We start from the raw sequence: 17,902 nt of genomic DNA, 5'->3' as shown, positions 1-17,902 counted from the left end.
CACCTTGTTCGAATCTTCAGCTTTTTATCATCTGAAGTTTTGCCGACTGTCAAAATCCACTCTGACATTTTGAGTCTATGTGCCGCATTTACTGTTTGTCAAGTCTTAGACAGTATCTTAGAACTTAAAACATCATTAACGTAACATACGTAAATCACTACAGAGAATCTAGAGATGCACCAGTTCGATCTGTTGGTTCAGGATCAGGGCTCGAGGTGTTCAGCAGACTGGGTGTCAGAGCTGTGTGAGATCACATTATATACAGCTCTGTTGTCAAAGTGTTATCTTACATTAATGTTCACAAAGAGTTCCACACTCTGACACAGAACATTTAAATGTGCATAAAAACAAAGCACCTATTTAGGGCCCGTCCCAATACCCCCCTTGGCCCTACCCCTACATTTGCGTGTTCCCGCGAGGGGTAGTGGTGTCCCAATTCCTTTGCATGTAGGGGTAGGGGGCATAACGAGGGGTAGTGGGTATCAAACTAGCCCTTCTGAGCGAGGGATTTCAGATGCTGACTTGCCAGCAAGGGGTAGACGTCGCCATGGCTACCACCGAGCAAGAGACGGGTAAAAAGGTTCATACATAGCTAACGTTACCGTCGTCAGGTTGCTTGTTAGCTAGCTAGCTAGCTCGCACTATCTGGCGTCTGTCATCTGTCCTGTTCTGCAAAATTGTTGGACTTTTCACATTACGATAACACGCCAGCTAGCATAACTATGCTGCCTCGTAATGTTAGCTGGTTAGCTAGCTAGCAGAAGTCCCCTGTCGTCTGTCGTTCATCAAACGAAGCATGATGAATGCACCAAACGCAATCGGTAGGATGAATGAGACTTCACTGTAGATGCCGGTTGGAAATGTAGATGGCTCGCAGCTTCCTGTTTAAAACAGTTACGTATGAGTGAACATAACCAACGCGCTGACGTAGTGAGTGGTGTCCCAATTCCTAGGGAAAGATTTCAACCCCTACCCCTTGTTGCTTCATTTTGAGGGCTAAGGGGTAGTGGGCAAGGGGGGTTATTGAGATTGGGCCTTAGTCTTGTGTAGCATGAAGGGACTTCATCCTGTATTTCATTGTGTCACCATGAGTCGTAGAAAGACAATAAATACACGTACATCAATGACACCGAAATCTACAGCTAGCTTACTGGCTAACTGATGGATGTTAACGTGACAGTTTAGCAGAAGTGGGCGGACCATGGATGTACAAGGAGACCTGGATTCAGCGTTGGCGGCGTGGCTCTGTTCATTCCTATGAAAGTTGCTCAGTGGCACATTAAGTCAAAAAAGCTTGAGATCCATGTCATGACATCACCAACATCTTCCACACTGTGGGGCTCACAGAGTCGGTGCACAAGAGACTTACAGTGGCTGAGCAGCTAATGTCCGATTTAGCACTCCGCTAACATGAGTCGGACAGTGAATTTCTTCAATGAAAACCATGAGGAAAATGTCAACAACTCCATGACAAAAATGAGACGATGACGAGCTAAAAATAGATCTTGATCATAAAAATTTAGATGAAATCTATGTTTATTTTTGTTGACGAGATGTGATGTAAATGTTGGTGGTGGACTGTCGGACACTGACAGCTTGTAATGATCTTCAGATGCCTGATGAGCGACAGGCTGGTAAACTCCAGTAAATAGTCTGCACCAGGATGTTTGGGTTGGTGCGAGTTGTGAGCTGTAACTCAGCAGTAAATAATCAGCCGTGTGTGTCTGACTGTGGATGGTGGAGCTGCTGAATGGATTTGTGGAGTTTGTTAGTTGCAGCGGTGGCTGTTAGCAGCTAGCTCCGCTCGCAGCCTTCACAGCTTCACCCCGCAGGACTCCACTCAGTCCGGACTGGAGAAGGTTTGTGGGTTGATGGTGTTTGACAGGCAGGTAGGAGGCTCAGTTATCTGTGAGTGTAGCTGTGCTGTAAGTAAACAGTCTGAACTCAGATCAGTTTTCTTTCTTTGTGGCTCCCACATTTTCTAAATGTTACCTTGTGACCACTGGATCGAAGTCCAACAATGAAATGAGTCGTTTCATGAAGGTTGTGACGCTCAAAAAAATGATGCACTGATTTACAGGGGCGTTACATCTGGCCGATATGTAAAATTGGCTCCAAAGCTTGGCGCTGTTCCTGGGGGGGATGAGAGAACGCCTGAAAGTGGGCGGGGCAGAAGGAGGTGAGCAGTAAAAGCTGTCCTTGCTTCATGTCATACATTGTTCAAATCCAAGAAACTAGCAGTCTTTGACTCTGAAGAATCAGTCTGAAATGTTGCAGGAGAAGAAGAGACTTCCTCACAGCTCAGAGTCAGAGAGTTTAATCTCTACCATCTCTGCTGTTCTGAAATTTATTGTGGAAACTCGGACCACAGTAACAATAATACAGAACACACTTCAGCTCTGGTGTCGACATCTCAGTATCGGCATCTCTTGGTTTTTCCACTGTAGAGCTGATTGGTGAATCAGAGCCAGATACGTCTGGGAGCTTCACCAGTCAAGTGTACCATTACCAAACCAAAAACCCACTGAGCAACAACGGAAAAACTCTGTGAACAGAGCCAGCAGGGCGACGACGCGCTGCACTAATGCAGTGGAAATAAAACCTCAACATATCAGGAGTGATTTTCCCTGAGGGATCAAAGCTGGAGGGACGGATGGAAAAGATGTGCCCAGGGTATGAGAACCAGGATAACTGGATACGTTTTCCAATTTGAACAAATCCACTTCAGGAGGGGGAGAGCTCGCACACGAGCCTTCGTATGAGAATCAGAAACAAAATTACAGCTTAGAGAGAATCAGTGAAATGAAAAATGACATTTTCACCCTGCTGGGAAGAGACGGCCTCAAAATGTAGTTCACACAGGGACCTCCTGAAATACAGATATATCAGTCCAACTGGTCTGTTTAATGTGAACTTGAGAATTAAAGGAGTTTTATTTGACATCATCAGACTCGTCTGTCTTTACAAATGACAACAAGAAAGGACGCCGTTAGTGAACATGTCGTTTCAGGTGCACCCAGTGAATACCTGTTCTGTCAGAGCTTTCAGCTCTCACACACGTGAACGCCAACACGCCAAACACAGTGACTTGTATGACAGCGGACGGGGAGGGGGGCGAGTAGGGGTTTATTTTGATGTGGGAAACAGAGACAGAGAGTATTATGGGAGTAATTGGAAGCAGCTGTTGAGGGAAACACTGATCCTGGTTGGTTGTTGGTCGGGTTGAGAAGCTGCTCTGAGATCAGCGGCAGGGTGACGTAACACAGTTACACACTGAGATCCACATCCAGAGTCTCAGGTTACAGACACACTGCAGGTTTCACTGCATCTGTCTCTCTGTAAAGGACCGAACCACTGATTCTGCATCTGAACCCGAAAACTACAGCTCCTGGAGACGTTCATAAACATGCTGAGACTTTATTACTAATCACAGTTAATATCTAAGAACGTCTGAAGCCTTGTTTTAGAGTATGCCTGACATGCAAAAAAAACCTAATGCAGTTTTTCTGACAGACACTGCGTTTGGGATATGAGTCACGGTCTTAATGGGAGGGGTGATTTTTGCATTTTATCTTTACTGAGAAGAAAACATAAATGATGTTGATGTTATTCTTGCTGAGGTCGGTCTCAAACGAGCATGTTCCCTGATGTCTGGAGTACGTATAGAGTATCTGCAGCCCTAGAGGAGCGAATCTAGACATCCCAATGGAGTACGTTTAATACTGCTAAAAGTAAAGATTCTCTTTTTCTGTTAAGCTGATGGAGATGCTGCTGTAGTACACAGCACACACCACCAGAGGTCAGTCTCTACTGGTCAAACAGGCAGCTGAGCTGAAGAAGATGGCGACTGAGTGGTGGGGATGATGTTACAGGATTAGTAAAACGCCGGGCAGCAATGACAGACGCGTTCACAAAGATTAGTCTCAGGTTACGTTCAGCTCGTTGGCCGCAACTGCGTCACTCCTGACTAGCAGGAAGAGCTTTGTACCGTGACATCATTTATTTTTAGTTAAATCAACACCAGCTGTCATAATACATACGTTAGTGTCGTGGATCACGTCAGCTGGAGAAATAATTAGGTAGCCACCAAACAAATCTACTCAGATAGCATTTTGTTAACGCTAATGTTTGTGAGCCAGCTAGCTGTAACTAAGCTATGCTGTATTGCGTTGGCCTTGGCTGCTTTGTAACGTTAGCTGATGAAGTAATTCACAAGCAGCAAGCTAGCTAATTTACGAGTCAGATCAGCCCTGGTGTCTGGATGAATTAAATGACGTTTAACACCGAAGACAGTATTTTGCTACATCAGCTAGCTAGCAATTCAGACCATAGCTGCCATAGCAACTTAAATGTAGCCAGTGCAAACCTGAGCCGCAGGGTTCACAGCATGCTCAGAATACAACGTAACACAGCGTGTGGACTCTGTGTTTAAGTGGATGTCAGTCATTTGTTAGCAGACTCCATTTCCTAGCTAAAATTAGCTAGAGTTGCACACTGTCAGCACGGTCACAGAGCTAAAGAGAAGCAATGCACTCGGGAATGCACATGACATCACATCCTTCAGATTTTCGTAAAAAATCTGTCCTGAGTCGTTTAACAGATGTCTGTCCATAACCTTTCAGAATGAGTTGGTCTTGGAGCGCTGAGGGACTGTAAACAGGAAGTATAATGTTGCTTTGGAGTCAGTTAGTTAGCTGTGGGCTACGAGTTGAGCTGCAGTTTTGTTGAGGCTACATTTATTTATATTTGGTCAAATTGTCTCCATTAAAACTGCTGAATGATCTCAGAGCAGCTCCTGTTTGCAGCTGTCACTGGATCACTGTGATCCTGCAGAAAACTTCAAAACATGAAGATTCTCAGTTAAATCTGCAGTTAAAACAAGAGTTTCCCCCCGGAGATTTCTAGTCTAGATTTATGAGCATTGCTGTGGGCATCACAGATAATAATATCTTTAGGAAATGTCAGCCACACTGAATCTAAAAATATATGTTTGTTCAGATCTGAGTTATGACTCTGAGAAAGAGCGTGATTTTTGACACAAATTGCAGCTCAGGCCTCCTTTAATCCTCAGTTTGCTTTAAATCATCAGATCCAGATTCGTCTTCAGACACTGGAGACGTAACGAACACCTACTGAGGTGTCTTTGAAGGCAACATCTCATGTTAGAGATGCAGCTTACGTCCATATCCTGCACTCAAACACACCATAACAGCAGCTGAGGTTCGCAGCATATTTCATGGTCATGTTGAGCTTTTTCCACCAGCGTCTGCAAAATGCCCCCCCCCCACCCCCCCCCCCCCACCAACATGCTAACCAAAGCCTTCCAGTCCTGTGGACAGATGACTCCTGAAATTGCAGTTGCAGGCACCAAATCAACCTCATTATCATGAGCTGTACGCTACACTTTCCTCCGTCCGCTGAGTAATCAAAGCTCGATGAATGAGTCTGTGTGATGTCTTTATTTATTCACCAGCAGATTGCTCCATTATTCAGACGCTTACTCTGCTGGTTTGGAGAAAATTGCAGAATTACAGAGTGAAAAGTGCATCTCTCCTCGTTATCTTTCAGCTGCGACAAACCTGCTCCATTAAAGACACTTTAAACCGACTGAAATCTGGAGTGTTTGGAGTCTTTAAATTTGCAGCCTGAAGCTCAGCTGAGTCCACAGCAGCCCCGTCCAAACCACAAGGTGGAAAAAAAAGAAACAGGTTTTGGTTGGTTCTTGGTTTTTGCCAAGAACAGTGTTGGCCTTGTTAAATTTGGGTTAAGGTATGCTGGGCGACAGCTCCGTCCACTTCCTGTGTTGACGTTGAGGAGTGTGGAGCTCAAAGAGGCTTTAATTCACCTGCACGTGAGTCTGAGAGTCACAGAGCGTCCTGACAATGACTTCACACAGAAACACCAACAACTCAGAGTTCCTGCAGCTGAAGGCTGGTTATAGCTAAGACTTTTTGATGCCACTGGAATCAAGTTTAAGACCAATTATAAAAGAACCAAAATTAAAGTGTCTCTGACAGTCTCCATCCATGTCAGTGAAAACATGGATGCTTCACACACAGAAGATCTATACAATCAGCACAGTTTCAAGATTAGAGTCACCAATTCAGTATCTGACCAAATGTCTCCCCTTCTGTTCCTGAGATATGATGTTAAAACATGATGATGTCACAGTCAAGCTGACCTTTGACAACAAAATTCTAATGAGTTAATTTTTGAATGCAAGTGGATGTTTGTGCCAAATTTAAGGAGACTCCCTCAAGGCCTTTTTGAGATATCACATTTATGACAATGAGACGAATGCAAAGTCACAGTCACCTTTGCTCTTTGACTGCAGACATGTAATCAGTACCTTAATGACACCGAGTGGACGTTTGTGCCAAATTTGGAGGAATTACCTCAAACTGTTTGTGCGATGACATATTCACGAGAACAGGCAGACAGACATATGTGTGGATGGATAACCTGAAAACATAATGCCTCCAGCCAACCTGCTCTCACTCTGAAGACAATGAAGTCCAACACTAGGACAGTGGTTTCCCGCATCACACACCGCCGGAAAAAAATGTCTTTTCACATCGGCTTGATAGACGGCCGGCAGCCACTCGGCAGCGTCAGGGGGCAATGCAGTGGGACAACAACTAAAGTTAAGGTGGTGGATATCATAGTACAGCGGGCAGGAGGGGTGGTGGATGGGTCCAACGACCACTGACTTTCACCCAGGAGGCCGGTGTTCACTTCCTGTAAGACTGTAAAGCCAAACCCTGTTCTTTTTGAAAGAGACTGTATGCAAACTGTACATTTCCTGTGAAAACAGAAGTGTATTTTGAAAACAGACAATGCATGTAACAGGCTGAAGTTGACATGGCGTCCCAGAACGTCAACAACCAACACACCCAGGGTACCTTGGACGTCATATGTGGACGTGGAAAGTCCATGACCAAACGTGGACATGTGACGAGGTCACAGTGAGGATGATGATGCTATCAGCGGTACAGAGGCATAAAAAACAATTCACAAAATCCTATGGTCCATATCTGAGCATTTTTTTAAGACTTGGGAAAGACTGATTCAAGAGATTTTACTACCTATTAAGGCCTCATCTTTAATATATTCAGTGCCTTTAAAGACTTTATGGATCAGCAGGTCTCATGTGAATCAACTGAACACCATTCACTCTAAAATATAAAGGATCTCCACCTCAGTAAGTCTCTGCTGATCTGCACCTCATCAAATATGTAGCTACACGTCAGAGCTGAAAACTTTAGATTTTGAGCAGAAATTCTTTCCTCTCGACTCTTTGACCTTCTCACATTCTGTTAATGATCTATCATTATTATAAAGAACGTTACAGATCCAGGTGAACCTGCTGCTGGTTCCAGTCTGATCATCAGACTCCATCATGGTGAGAATAAGATCCAGTTAGCGTCATTCGCCAGAAGCTGCCTCACTCTGCAGCGATGGCGTTCAGCTCTGCTGAGTCAGATGCTATCGGCTCGGTCTCGTGCCTCAAACACAAACAAGGCCTCTTGGTTGTTGGATCAGACGGCTTAAAGACAGCCGAGCCTATCGGCTGTTTCCATCGTGCAGAAAGCGGCGGTCTCGCACGACAACATGGAGGTTAATTAGGTAGAAAATCCACCGCACATTCCAGCTGAACAGAGAGGCCCTTCTTCTTCTGCTGCTGCTGCGGCCACGCTGGGCTTCCTGCCCGCCATGACGAGAGGAAAAACAAACCGCTGGCTTCACCTCCACAGTGTGTGTGTGTGTGTGTGTGTGTGTGTGTGTGTGTGTGTGTGTGTGGGTTCTGTCAGGTGTTTCACTGCAGTCACAGAAACAAACTGAGGTTTTCCTCAAAAGTAAAAGTCCAGCAGTTCAACATTTGCTCTTTTCACACAGAGACGCTACCAAGTCCCTGCTTTACACTGAATTAGCATTTTCACACAGAACCAAACAACGGCGGCATCAAGTGACTGCAGTGTGATGTCAGACAACATGATGACATCACAGAATCAAAAGAGGCGTGACATGTAACACAACAGCGTCGGCCTCTAGTGTGACATATCACATACGTGTCAGCAGTTCTTTATAAACAATAACAATCACATCACATGTCAATAACAATCATTTAGTGTCCCTGTTATATGGCGGCTGATCTCGTCCTCTGCTCGGAGGGTAAGGAGCTCCTGTTAGCTGCTAACTGTTGCTAACAACTGCTGTTCTTCTTTGAGTTAGCTGCTAACTGCTACTTTTAAAATCTCTTGTGGTGGACCAGAAACACAACACATTGGCAAAACACCCACGCCGCCCATGGTCCCGACCTGCAAACTGGCCTGACGAGACAACTCTGTCCCCCACTCTGTGATCATACCTTACATACAGAACAGTGAGGCAGAAGAAAAGCACAATATTCCTTCTCTGGGGGCCGTACACGTACGTCAGGGTAGGTGAGACAGCCGCACCCTGACATAAACTGAGTTCAACTATTGGAATCAGTAAATGTCAGTGTGTGATAAATATGGAGGAGGAGTTGATCATGTTAGTGCAGACCTGTCCGAGTGTCCCACAGACACACAGGAAGTAGATCAGCTCTGACCTCAGGGTTTCAGGTAAACAGGCTGTGATACGGAGCTGGTTATGGTTGCCTAGCAACCACAGACTCGACCTGTCACTGCCTTCTTGAAAGCTGTCGCAGAAAAACACAAAGGTAGCGCCCAGCGCCGACCTCATGTCCTCCAGGCGGTTAAAGACACAGCATGTGTACGAGCTCTTGAACATGCGGTGTAAAAGGGGCTCATGTCTCTGCTGCTGGAAGTTTTATTCTATATGGTATTAAATATGTCCAAATATAACTGAACGGTTATTACTGAAAAACTTAGTGAGACCAAAGGTTTATAATGCACTGATCTGATCCAGTTTTTCAAGAAAAGTTTCAGTTTTGATTTTTAATTATTGGATTGTAATTATTCTTTGCAGGAAGTTTCCACTTGGATTTTATTAGAAGTTAAAACAATGGGTCAAACTGACGTCTTAAAGAAGCTTAAATTTAACGTGAATATGAACTTCATGTGAGACTGAAGAATGAAGAGAGAATGAGACGGTGTCTGAGTCTCACTGTCAGGAACAAGGAACCGGTCGATATAGTCGTCATCAAGAAATCATGAAAAGGTGACATCGATATGTTTTATCACGTCTAACAGTATCAGCATCGGTCACAACTCATCAACTCGAGCTCTCAGCAGTCTGTAAAAACCTCAGAGGGTCGTTGAAGTCGACTCTTTTCTTTCTGAGCGGAATAAAAACTCGACTCCCCGTGAAAACAGCACGAGTCAACAGAGTGCTCTGTGAGGCTGTAAACAGACTCTCATTAACACACAGCGGACTCTAATGAGGTTCACTCAGTATTCACTGACATGCTGTTTAACTGTGAGGTGACATCTGGAGAGCCTGTCGCAACGCTCTGCTGAGCGAGCTTCACTCTCACTGATCAGACTCAACAAAGAGCTCAGGAGGATCTCTGCTGTCCCACATGTCCCACATGTCACTCAGCTGTTTCTCTTATTGATCACTGAAGCTGCTGTTATCTGAAAATAAATCCTCCGTCAGATGAAAGATTGATTTCCTTCTGATCAGGATGACGTTTCTATAACAATCATTAAAACCTGCAGAGAGAAAAAATCCATCACACTGAATGTTCATTCAACATCTCTCAGTTACATCATCTCTGTGGGACGACTGGTGCTGAACTGGTCACTGTGGTTTCCAACCATTTTGAGCACATGAATAAAACAATATCTGCGACCCACTCTGACCAGCTGCATATTTATTCACCAGTAAAGGATCAGTTCAGACATTTTAAAGTGCTGTCATATGAGCTTTTTCAGTGTGTTACGTACAGTAGTGTCAGTCAGTACACCTCCAGTTTGGAGAAGCAGACAGGAATAACAAGACACTACACAGTGTCCTGCCGTGGACGGGGACGGTGTTTTTTAGACACCTAAAAAAAATCAGTGTCAGTTTAAAGGGGAACTAACGTTGTTTTCAACGTTGTTTTCTGGGCCCTATTTTCTGATCTCCTTTTGTCTAAATGAGTGATAAGATGTTCAATATGTGACATGTCTCCAGTATGAAGCTAGGGCTGACCTGCCTGCAGCCCGTGAGCGCGCGCTATATTAAATAATAGGGCACTCAGACAGCGTCAAACAACGTCAAAATACATCCACTAAAAGTGCATTTTTTTCACACAGATAGGCTCGGATTGTTAGCATAATTATCTGACAACATAACGGAAAGGAGAAATGAACGTGTGTGTTTACCTTTAGCTGGATTCAGACATGTTCCTCTGCCTGTTGCTGCTCCCTCTCTCTCCTCCTTTGTAAGCTCGCTCCAGCGGTAACTTCCTGCAACAACTCAAGTCTCGCGAGACCAACTGCCGTAAAACACCATAGACTGTATAGTAAAACACCGAAGAAGAAGAAGAAGAATCTCGCGAGACGTGATATTTCAGAGCCAGACTTTCACTCTCTGAGTGAGTGTTTTGACTTGCAACAACAAACATGTCCGAATTTTTACCTGATTTTGACCAACTGGATCTGGATGAGCCATTTGAATTTGATCTAATCAGTTCATTGTTGAGTCTAAGTGGACATTTGTGCCAAATTTGAAGAAATTCCCTTCTTAAGATATTGTGTTCACAAGGACGGGACGTACTCATAGACAGACAGACAACCTGAAAACATAATGCTGTCCCCGGTGCAGAGGGCTGGTCCACGGCTGAAGGTCACAGCTTTCTTTATTTTCCAATAATCGTTCAATTTAAACAGTTTGTTTTGTCCAACACAGGTCAGCCCTCAGATATTCACTCAACTATTTCAAAACATGGAAAAGCTGCAAACATGTGAAAGGCAGAAACCAGACGAGGTTCCCGACCGATCAACAACTGGATCGATTACAGCTGTGAATCAGTCTCAGCTCAACAGTGTCTCCAGAATCAGTCACTGGAATAAATAAAACATCTTTAATGTTTGTGAGACTTTAGTTCAAACCAGGACCCAAACGATCTGATGTGACGACGTCAGAGTCAAACTACAAACAGACCAACAGGACAGAAGCTCCTCAGCTTCATGTTTCTGTTCAAACATTCTGCACAGCATCAACAGCTCCGCCGTCCTGACACGCTGTGGTCCTGCTGCGCCGCACCGCTCCCAGCTCAAAGCAAACACAGCTCTGGGTGGGTTTCAGGACACAGACGAGCAGTGTTCGACCTGCTGAGGCGTTTCCCCCGCCGCCACATAACCACATAACCACATCACCACATCACCACCTGAGCTGCTCACCTTACAACACAAACACTCGGGTCAAACCACGTCAGGAGCAGAGGAGGAGAAACTCCACAGCACCGAGATGAAGAACAAACACAGCTTCAGGTCTGATTTATAGTTTTACCTGTTTCACCCAAACACACCACAGAAAACCCTGGTTTCTGATTGGTCAGAAGTGTCACTACTTTTCTAAACCAGAGCCTCAGGTCTAGGTAACCATAGCAACAGGCTCCTGTAAATGTGATCCGACATGTTAAAGTAACCGAACAATGACTGAGACACACCTGAGACCTGATGTGAGCTTTAATCGAAGCCGCCGCTCACGTCCACGCTGATGAACACCGAGCGTGCGTGGAAATAACCAAACGCCACGTTTTCTGTCGTACGTTTGTTTCATAAATGACGGACATTGTTAATGGACATGTTCAGTGGTCCACATTCTTTTGGCCACTGAACTGGTTCAGGTCTTGAACTTGTGTCCCTGGAGGTTTGTGGAGCTCTGCAGGACTCCACTTAGCTTTAATGTGTCTCACAACAAAGAGCCCCGGGGCATGCTGGGAGTTGTTCAGCAGGGTTTCCTGTGACAGAGACACAGCTGCTGGATTTCATGCCCTGAAACATGCAGCGAAGAAACACGGTGGAATTTACACAGTTAATAAAATAAGATGCCACATGATGCAAACGGCTCCTCTGAGATGAACACAGGGAAATTAAATTAAATAATAATAAGACTTATGATAAATAACTTCTCCCGTCCAGTGACAGTGACACAGCAGCTGAGCTGGACACACTGTCAGAGGTGGGAGCAGTGACAGCCTGGACCCTGACAGGTTCCTGACTGAATTCAAGAACAAAGTTTGTCCCAAAACGAGAGCGACTCACTTTCTTTATCACTGCTGAGCAGAGTTGGGTATAACGCATTGCAAAGTAACTTACAAAGTACTTTGATTACTTTTTGCAGTAACGAGTAACCTAACGCGTTAGTTTGCTGTTTGAGTAATCAAATACTTAAGTACATTTTCAAACAAGACATCAGTTACTTCCGTTACTTTTAGAACGCTGGTCCTTCAGCTCCGAAACAGCAACGGCTGTCGTTTGGTTCTAATAACGGAGATAACATTAAACCTATCAGTCTGAAAGAAGCCACGGAGCTTGTGGCTCGCTACGTGGTCGGAGAAATGCTGCCGTTGTCTACGGTGGAGTCTAAATAGGTGGAGTAGGACTCGCTGACAGACATATTTCAGACTCAGGACTTGCATTATGCCTGGTACACGCTACACAATGGTACTCACCAATTATCCCCGGTCGTCTTTCACAGCGTGTGTGATGTCATCAGGTTATTCTTGTCCTATTTTTATCACTTTCACTATTATTTGAGTCACTGTGTCTGTTCATGTGCCAGCCGACATGTTGTTGTAGTCACCTAAAAGCGTCAGCAGATGGCAGGAGCTACATTTGAAGCGCCATACGTAAACTGTCAAGCTACTGTATCTTCCACAGGAAGTTCTGACAAATGTTTCAGAATAAAAGCCTATTTAGAAAATGGAGGGATTCTCTCAGCCGAGGTTATAAGGGGCTTTTAATTTGAAACAAGTGTTGAGTTTGAAATGATGGTGCGATGTGTTAACTTTACAAAGACAATGGAGCGGATAAAAAGTAAATATATAAACACACAGAGAGATTAATAAATAACGGACCGTCTATAATGTAGTTTGTTTCAAATGAAGCTGGGAGCCTCTGCAGTTGTGGTGAGTAAAAGCCCCGCCGCTATTTGTTAATGTTATTACTTTATGTCCGACCGTGAGGATGTACCATTGTTGGCTAGCTTGATGCTAATGACGGTAACATTAACTCAGCGGGTTGACAAAGTGCCTCTGCTGTTTCACACCATCATTTCCCCCTTTTACTCTGTGTGGTAACATCCCTAGAGGAAATATTAAAACACTGGGGTGTTGTTGTCATACAGTTGTCTACGGCAGCAGATTGTTCTGTGTTTCTACTGGTCAAAGTGACGGCTGTGATGGGAGAACTGGATCTCAGTGAAGGGCAAGTGGTCCATAACTTTAATTTTGGAAACAAAAAATGTAGGCTTAGCGCCCTGTGGTCCATTGGCCAATAGGAAATGTAGAATACTCAAAAGTACTTTAAAAGTGCTTGAGTTACTTTTCTCAGGGAGTAACGCAGTAAAGTAACTGGTTACTTTTCAAAAAAGTAATGCAGTAAAGTAATTTGATTACTTTTAAAGTAACCCTTACCCAACACTGCTGCTGAGCACTGAGCAACAACCTGAAGCCAACATGGAGGAGACAGAAACTGCAGTTCCTCTAATGTCCACCTGAGGCTGGCTCCAAGAGCGAGTCAGTCCCCACAGACCTCCATGTTAACATGTGGAAATTAACACGTTTACAGTCTGATACAAAAACAGTTTTACAGTGTGTCTCAGACTTCTGTACTGAACACTTCATATTCAGAGTGCGCTCAGTGCGTTCACACTGCACAGCGCAGGACAACGCAGTGTACGACTGGCGCTCCCAAAACGGTCCAAAAGTTGAGTGTGGAATGACGGACACTTCTCAGCAGCGTCCAGCAGACGGCGCTCACAGGCCGAGTTTTACGTAGTCAAATGTTTCAGTTTGTTTCTGGATGTGTCCTTTAATAACCACACGTCAGGGATCGGCTGATACATCATCAGACTTTCAACTGTCAAACACCAACATCAGTCACAAAGATCCAGTATCAGTGGAGCCGCAACACTCGGAGCTTAACTTGAACAGCTGTGTCCACTTCCTGTCTGCAGGTCACTTACGAGTGACAGAAATCTAAAAACCTGATGCTCTGAGTGACTGTCAGTTTCCTCACAGGTCCACAAATCAAGTTTCAATGTGAGCAGGAAACGTCTCAGCATCATGTTTCAGTCAGAGCAGCAGCTATGAGCCGCCCTGCGTCTGCAGACTGGAGAACATGTCATCTGTGTGTGCACGTTACGTAATCAGCTGCAGGCTGCCAACACGCCGCCGCTGACGGACGAAAACAAGACAATAACCACCCAGCTTCTGACAGACATGTGACCACAAGTGTCCTGACGTGAGTAAAATAAAAAGTTGTTGTCACTGTGAGTGTTCACATTACAGACGCTCCACTGATCTCTGTCAGGATCGTCACAGACTAACTCAAACTTTACAGAACATCACGATGATGCTGTGAAGTACGACAACATCACACCTAACGCAGTGTGACCTCCACAGACACACCGCAGGTCCACACAGGAACATCACACACACACACACACAGCAGATATTAAAACTGCAGAAACACTGAGTCCACACAGACAGTGAAGGCAACATCTGCTCACATCTGGACCAACACTCATGAGTCACAGTTTCAACTACAGTTCAGACACTGTCAGGAAACAAACAGAGACAGAGACAGACAGACAGACTCACCTGCAGCTGGTTCCCGCTCTCTAAAGTCTCAGGTCTCGTCTGAGAGTCGAGAGTTGTGTTTTCCTGCTGTGTTCACTTGTTGAGTGAAATCTGTGTGTTTGAGTCTCGTGTTTCCCGTCCTGACAGCAGGAGGGCGGACTCCTTCAGCTGGACCAGGACCAGCCGGAGGAGGATTTACTTCACCAAACCACACCTCAGTCACACACTGCAGCAGCGGAGCAGAGGAATACACACACACACACACTATACTGAGGTACTTTACTTGAGTACTGATGCCTCTGTATACTTCTACTGTGTGAGAGAAATACTTTACTGTTCACCTCTCCACAACTTATTTTTTTGGCTTGTGAATCTGTAAACTGATCCACATTAAAAATCCGTGTTTTTCTGACGCTGCTGGAAGCAGAGGGACGTGTAACGACAGTGGCTGATGGGAAAACACATGAACACATGAAAACCTGAATATCTTTATCTAGAGTCAGTGTTTGGTTTGTCCGTTCTGGGCTACTGTAGAAACATGGCGGTGCAACATGGTGATCTCTGTAGACGAGGACCTGCTCCCTGTGGAGATATAAACATCTCATTCTGAGGGAACGAAAACACAGCTGATTATATTATTTTCACTTTCCTGAATCCGACACACTGGCTGCGGTTACATGATGGCTTCTCATTCAGAATGAAATAAATCTGAATGAAATCATTCTGAATTAAAGTCTTTCCAGGTAGTTTACATGAGAAATATTCATTCTGAATGAAGGTTTACACAGAGATCAGTTTAATCGCCTTTATTTGGGTCCATGCAAGGTTTGGGGCAGGGAAGGTTTCTGATTGGATAGGGGGCGGGGCGGATGTTACATGTTTACGTTTACCGGAAGAAAACACTGTAGTCCTCGCTCCGGATAACAAGATGCGTAACGACGCCGTTCTTAGTGCCTTTTTCAGGCTTGTTTTGCTTATATTCTTGAAGCAGCAGTACGACAACAACCTTGTTCTGCTAATGCTTCGTCTGTTGAGGAGGAGAAGGGAGGTAGAAGGTCCAAGAAGGGAGATAGAAGACTGCTCAGGACCATCTCTTGTTTTTAGAAGCTGCCATCTTGTCGCATGAGCGCTATATACGTCATGGCGCCAGAAGGGCAAGGAAACGAGCATGCGCAGAAAGACTGGAATGAACTTAAAGAGGAATGAGTGTATACAAGTGCGAGAAATTCTTTCATTCGGAATTAGAACAGAATATTCCAGCCCCTTACATCAGATTGAATTTTCAATGGCATTGGCCATTTTCATTCTGAATTAGGTGTTTACAAGATCACTGTTAATAGGAATGAACTTTAATTACGAATGAAAAGGGAATTAAGCTGTCCATGTAAACGCACTCAGTGAAGCTTTAAAGCAACACAATGTAGGATTGCTCTTTTTACCTCACGGGCTCCCCCTACAGACGAAAAACGGTACTGTCTGTTACAGCTGTCGCAAAAATCTTTCTGCGCGTGCATTTGTTAACAAGCCAACAATACCGGTGAACTTCCTGAAGCTGGCCGTGTAATGCGCGATCATCATGTCCTCAGAACAGGTAAAGTTATTATATAGTTTGTAAGCAAACAATTTATACTTACGAGTCCAGCAGTAACAGCGCCACGTCACCATCGGTCGGGCATCCCTCCTCCTCTTTCAGTTTTCGCCAGCGTGTGAAAGCCGGGCCAATATTAATCCTTGTTGGAGCTCTTGTTTTATCGCTCTCCCGTTTTCTTTTCTTTGTCTCCTCAGACAACACCTTCACCTTCTTCCTTTTCTTTGTCACTTCAGCCATGAAAACCACGTCTGACTTGGTTCACCTTGGTTCGGCTTTGCTACTCTAAAGAGAGGAGGGGGATATGTCGATATGACGAGGAGGAAGACATGACGAGGACGGGGATGTGACGAGGAGGGAGATATGACGTATGCCATAAAGCAGCCAAATTTTGTAGTCTTTTTTGTGTCCAGGTTCTTACCTGAACCCTGACACTGCATAGTGCCAGTTCAATTGAAACAGACGCTCTCAAGCAATGACGGAGGAGTCATGTAACCTTTTGTGAGTTGATGAACCATCACAAGGATCTTGGATATATATTTTGAGGGCTCAAAAACTTTGTTATGTTGCTTTAAATGCAAAAGAACAAAATCATATTTTTCTCGTGCAGCAACTTTTCCAGGCTGCACAGGATCACACATTTAATGTACACAATTAAACACCATCATGTTTCTGAATAAGTACTTTTACTCTCAATACTTTGAGCAAACTTTGCTGAGAACACTTCAGTTCTCTACGAAAGGTTTAAGAGCAGAACTTTTACTGTTGTACAGGAGGTGAACAGTTCCTCCACCACCACACTGAAGCAGCTCAAGACTCAGACTGAACAAATAAAAATAATTGTTATAATTACAACTCATTATTCTGCAAGATGTTTCTGCTGCAACAACATCCTGCCAGCTTAACAGCACACTGCTGCCCCCTGCCTGCTGCACCCGGCCGTTACTTCAAACACTGAAATACAACGTGCAGACGTGAGGGAAGTATGTGCTGTAATAACAAACAAGAATGAAATTAAATGGAAACATCGTGTGAAAAATGTGTTTTGTGTAAGTAGGAAAAAAACTGTGGCAGCAACACGACGTCAGACAAAACACCTCCAATGAAATAAAGTTAATAAAAACAATGAAACTGAAAATACTTTGACAGTATTATTATGAACTCCATTGAAACCCTGTAGATTTATTTATTTTTAATCGTATTCATGTTTAACTTATCGGTGCTATTAGCATCATATAAGTAAAGTTTTAAGTACTGTGATCTGAGCTCACTGAAATAAAGTAAGAAGTGTTTTCCAAAAAACAAACACAAAACAATTATGACGTTACCTTACACATATCTGTATGTTCTATAATCTCACTGACAGATGCGACTTCACGCTGGATAATGTGACATATTATTATTAGTATTATTATTGTTCTGACGTCTCTGCGCACGCTCTCTTTCCATCGGCCGTCTGTTCAGACATTTATGGAGCATGTTTTATCTTTTAACTTGTGTCTCATGTCTGTCTGCCATATGTATTTCATCTGGCGTCTTATCTTTGTTTTATACATTTGATTTTAATCCTTCGA

The 17,902-nt window shown here is 44.2% G+C and overlaps 1 protein-coding gene across 3 annotated transcripts in view; it reads right to left on the bottom strand.

Moving 5' to 3' along the window:
* tiam2b (TIAM Rac1 associated GEF 2b) overlaps nucleotides 1-14,879 on the bottom strand; it is a 62,210-nt gene extending 47,331 nt beyond the window's left edge. For 2 of the 3 annotated variants that reach the window (XR_013493116.1, XM_033648526.2), the window contains exon 1: nucleotides 14,762-14,879. The gene's annotated coding sequence lies outside the window, so the exon portion shown is untranslated. The remainder of the gene's footprint in view (nucleotides 1-14,761) is intronic. The other variant, XM_078173637.1, reaches the window with a different exon arrangement.
* Nucleotides 14,880-17,902: the final 3,023 nt, after the last annotated feature.

This window comes from Epinephelus lanceolatus, chromosome 13 (assembly GCF_041903045.1).
Source record: "Epinephelus lanceolatus isolate andai-2023 chromosome 13, ASM4190304v1, whole genome shotgun sequence".
Classification (NCBI taxonomy): Eukaryota; Metazoa; Chordata; class Actinopteri; order Perciformes; family Serranidae; genus Epinephelus; species Epinephelus lanceolatus.
This window is presented reverse-complemented; position numbering and strand designations above follow the sequence as displayed.